Source organism: Palaemon carinicauda, chromosome 9, assembly GCF_036898095.1.
Source record: "Palaemon carinicauda isolate YSFRI2023 chromosome 9, ASM3689809v2, whole genome shotgun sequence".
In the NCBI taxonomy this organism is placed as follows: Eukaryota; Metazoa; Arthropoda; class Malacostraca; order Decapoda; family Palaemonidae; genus Palaemon; species Palaemon carinicauda.
Genome location: NC_090733.1, coordinates 129,917,483 through 129,922,482, shown reverse-complemented (window position 1 = coordinate 129,922,482; position 5,000 = coordinate 129,917,483). Strand labels below are relative to the sequence as shown.

Sequence of the window (5,000 nt, the reverse complement as noted above, 5' to 3'; positions counted from 1 at the left end):
AGAGATAAAAAGTAGCTTAGTATAAACACTGATGTACAGTGTTATGAAGTTAATTAAAATAACCCAGTCGGAGGAATGTTTAGGATATCATATTATCTAGCTCTCTAAAATGAGAGCAGACACATGCACGCATATATATTTATATATATATATGTATATATATATATATATATATATATATATATATATATATTTATATATATATATTAATATATATCTATATATATATGTATATAATTTGTAATTTTATACATATATATATACATATATTTATATATATGTATGTATGTGTAATTTGTAATTTATACATATATATATATATATATATATATATTTTTATATATATATATATATATATATATATATATATATATATTTATACACACATACATACATACATACATACATACATACATACATACATAGAACAACAACAACATCAACAACAACAACAGATGCATTCATTTCTAGTTTGCTGCTGAACAAAGTCCTCAGACATGTCGATTTATGTCTGGGTTTTGGCCAGTTTTCATCACCACGCCGGCCACAGTGGTTTGGGCATGGTGGGAGAGTATAGTCTGATCGTTCACAGCAGAGCAACCTCGTAAGGGTGGCCTTGACTAGTACAGCTTTGCTGATCATGGCAATACACAAACCCTGTCTCCACGTTAAGGTATCCCCACTCAGAAAGGGTGTGTGTATGTGTGCGTGTGTGTGTGTGTGTGTGTGTGTGTGTGTGTGTGTGTGTGTGTGTAAATATCTACCACAATGGCATTTAACATCGAATTCTACCTTTGGGAATGTATATCGACTGGAAATTCATTTATGATAGCAGCTTCTGGCTAGGCAGAGATTCGAACCTATGCCTCTTAGCTAAAACCATGCCTGCGAGGACTCTACCAATCGAGCTATATTGAATATCTGAAGATTCCCTAGCTTTACCCTTGTAGGTATTTTCAAAATTCAAGATGGCGTCCGACCACCATCCGACCCTCCTCGGAAAAACCTGAAATCTTAAAAAATTGTCTGATTTTGGCATGTGCCAAATGGTTTCCTAAACTGATTTCTTGACTAGTCTGATGAAAACAAATGATCTCTTGTAGTTTTCTTATTTCTCGAAATATGCCACAAACCATCATTTCAATTGTGAAGATATCACATACAACATATCAATCATTACGACCTATAAGTTATTCCGATAAGGCAATATTCTGACCGAACATCTTTGATAACGAAGGTGAAATAAGATAGGATAGTCCGCCAGATTAAGACGTATTTTTCAGCTATTTGTTTATTGTCCATCTTTCCCTCAAAGGTTTAAAAGTCACTTATTAATGGAAGAGTCAAGGGACAGGATATCCTTGAGATTGACCAAATATATGTATATATATATATATATATATATATATATATATATATATATATATATATATATATATATATATATATATTTATATATATATATATATGTATATATATATAATTGTCGCCTAAACCCACTCTCCATCATGCTAGGACCAGGGAGGCCCAAGCAATGGCTGTTTGTACTCAGCAGGTAGACTTAGTTCACAATGATGGAGTATTTCCAGACGCTACTAAAAAGAACTATCGAGCTTGAGCGGATCTCGAACTCCCGTCTACAGATTACTAGACAGGGACGTTTCCAATAGATCACCGCAACCTTCCCTTGAGTTTCCATCGTATCGTTCAACTCTCCTCCCTCTTTTTTTTTTTTTTTTTTTTTTTTTTTTTTTTTTTTTTTTTTTTTTTTTTACTAAGCTTTGAATAAACTTGTTGAACTTCCTATTCATATTTCACTTATTGCTATTTCTTGGGGGTGACTTGAAGATAACTTGACTTTGCAAGCCATTTTGGAACTGTCCTTTTAACGGGCAAGGATGTTTAAATCATATCCGAATTTATTACAGCTATGGAGTTTCGCTCTGGTATATTTGACTCGTGAAATCATACAGTCATGAAATTTAACGTCCTACACCTTCTCTTCAGTTATGTTTTCATTTATTGAACGTCCTTAGTATTTAATTTTGAATTAATTATAGTTGTTAACCGCGAATTATTCAAACATATGACTTAATCAACAAATTCTTTCAGTAATATTGATTTTCTGTTGATGATATTGATGTCAATATTGCAAAAATGTCTGGTTTAAGAATATTGATCGCCCAGGAAAAGTAATAAAAACTCTACCTGAGAAGCTTATGTAGAGGTCACGTTATATCGCACACGTTAACTACCATTATGAATTAATTGAACGTAAATAAAATGATAAAACAAAGGAAGATGCTTCATTAAGTTAAGAATATATATCCCACATCTCTTTCCCCCTTCTTGCTTGAAGGTACACTCTGGCACACCTTTCTATCTTATTTTTCTTCCTCTTGTTTTGTTAAAGTTTTTATAGTTTATATAGGAAATATGTATTTCAATATTATTATTGTTCTTAAAATATCTTATTTTCCATAGTTTCCTTTCCTTACTAAGCTACTTACCTTATTGGAGACCCTGGCTTATAGCACTCCCTTTTTTATTTATTTATTTTTTTTTTTACTTTTTTTATTTTTATTTTTAATGAATGAATGATTCGATGTATGATGGCTTGCTATAATCTAACAAAGATATGTTTATTTTAGGTCCACAATAGACAACATCTATCTCTTTGATCTCTTTGGGGAACAAATATTTAATTTGTTACGCTTATTAAAGTTTCAGGCATTGTTGAGTATCCTTATTTTTGTTGATTTTCAAGATCCTCTGCTTCAATACAAGTTGCAAAATTTTGTACAGGATCAACCAAAGATAATATATTCTTATCGTAAATATTCAGCATGGGAAAGACTATATTAACGTATGCCAACATTTACAGAGAGAGAGAGAGAGAGAGAGAGCATCGCTGAAAATGATTAATTCTAGCATTGCCATAAAAGCTAAAATTTCTTTTTAAGTAAATAAAGATAGATTAAATACGAATATCCCGCAATCACGAAACTCATATAATTTCCAAAAATTGAAAAATGAAAGCAAATATACATTCGGTCACCATGACGAAAAAATCCGAAAAATGGAAAAATGGAGAGAGCGAGATATCTTTGAACGAAGCGAATTTTCTCGTTGTGGTAATTTTGCACCAAGATTATCTCAATAAGGGGGGGGAGGGGATGGGGATGGTCGTGAGGGATTATAAGGAGAAGGGAAGGGGGGGGGGGTGAAATGAGGACTAGAATAAGAAGCAAAGCTGGTTACGAGGAGAAGAAAAAAGGGGAAAAGAAAATAAGGAAGATGATGGATAGGGAAAATGGACAGAATGGAGAGAGAGAGAGAGAGAGAGAGAGAGAGAGAGAGAGAGAGAGAGAGAGAGAGAGAGAGAGAGAGAGAGAGAGAGAGAGAGAGTGAGTGACGTAAAATGGAAAGAAAAAATTATAGGAAGGAAGAGGTGATGGACAGTTAGATGGAAAGAAAAACTGGATTAAAGAAGAAAAGAAAATAATGTAGAAAATGAAGGGGGAAAATAGACAGAATGGGAAGAGGAGGAGGAGAGAGAACGACTGAGTGACGTATAATGAACAGAAAAAAATGATAGGAGGGGAAAAGTAGTTGTCAGTTAGATGGGAAGAAAAATGGGAATAAAGAACCAAAGAAAATAATGAAGAAAATTATGGGGGGAAATAGACAATGGGAGGAGAGAGAGAGAGAGAGAGAGAGAGAGAGAGAGAGAGAGAGAGAGAGAGAGAGAGAGACGTTAATGAAAAGAAAATAATCACAGGAAAGAAGAAGTGAGTGACAGAAGGAAAGAAAAACAGAAAGGGATATGAAAGGAGAAGCAAGGTAGCAAGTACGAGATAAAGAGAGAAGATGATGAAGAAAATCAGTCTAAATGCTGGCACGAGGGAGGGCCCCGCCCTCCCTTTTATTCCTGCAGGAGATGAGGCCTCCGACGGTGCTGTTGTGTCTTATATAACGAGCAATAAACAGGAGAGCAGCGCCTCCTCGCAAAGGCTATTATCCTCCCCGATAGACATTGCAATGATGTATCTGCACATTCTCGTGGCGGGGCTCTTGGAGGCTTAGAATCCTCTACCCATTTTGAGATTCCGTGGAGATGCAGCCTCTTGAAGGAGCGTCTTGAAGGAGAAGAGCCTTGCCCGAGTGCAAGGTGGATGAATAGGTGGGTGAAGTTTATTTTAATGCGGGGTTTACACGGTTGAAAGTTTCGTCGGACCCGGTTGTCTAACCTGCTTGTCAAACAGTTCAAATACATAAGGTTTGTACAATGAAGCCCCGTCCATAAAAGTCAGGCGAGAACAGACTTTTCGAACACTTCGACGAACATGTTCGACAACCAAATACAACGCTCACACGTTCGACAACTAAATACACCGCTCACACGTTCGAACTGATCCATAAAAGTCAGGCGAGAACAGACTCTTCGACGAACATGTTCGACAACCAAATACAACGTTCACACGTTCGACAACCAAATACACCGCTCACACGTTCGAACATCACTCCAAACACTTGTCTGTCGAACCGTGTTTGACGAACCGTTTGACCGTGTAAAACTGCCTTAATAGTCAGGCCTTCTCCATCATGAGGCTCAATACTACACAGTATTTAAAAAGTTTAATTCCAAAAGTGACCAAGTTGTGGAATAATCTTCCTAATCGGGTAGTTAAATCGGTAGAGCTTCAAAAGTTCAAACGGACAACAAATGCTTTTATGTTGAACATGCTGACATAGTTTCTCCTTATAGTTTATATATGAGAGTTCTGTTTTGATATTGTTACTCTTCTTAAAATATTTTATTTTGATTGTTCATTACTTCTCATAGTTTATTTATTTCCTTATTTCCTTTCCTCACAGGGCTATTTTTCCCTGTTGGAGCACCTGGGCTTTTAGTATCGTGCTTTTCCAACTAGGGTTGTAGCTTAGCTAGGAATAATAATATTCAATCTAGAAGACCGGATGCAGAGTTGATGTATGGG

At 35.6% G+C, this 5,000-nt stretch overlaps 1 protein-coding gene and 1 long non-coding RNA gene across 2 annotated transcripts in view; one reads left to right on the top strand and one right to left on the bottom strand.

Annotated features, from left to right (window-relative positions):
• The window catches only part of LOC137647147 (uncharacterized), a 550,063-nt gene that overhangs the window by 116,814 nt on the left and 428,249 nt on the right, over positions 1 to 5,000 (top strand). The window lies entirely within an intron of this gene.
• Positions 1 to 5,000, bottom strand: part of LOC137647336 (uncharacterized) — a 91,861-nt gene that overhangs the window by 30,839 nt on the left and 56,022 nt on the right. The window lies entirely within an intron of this gene.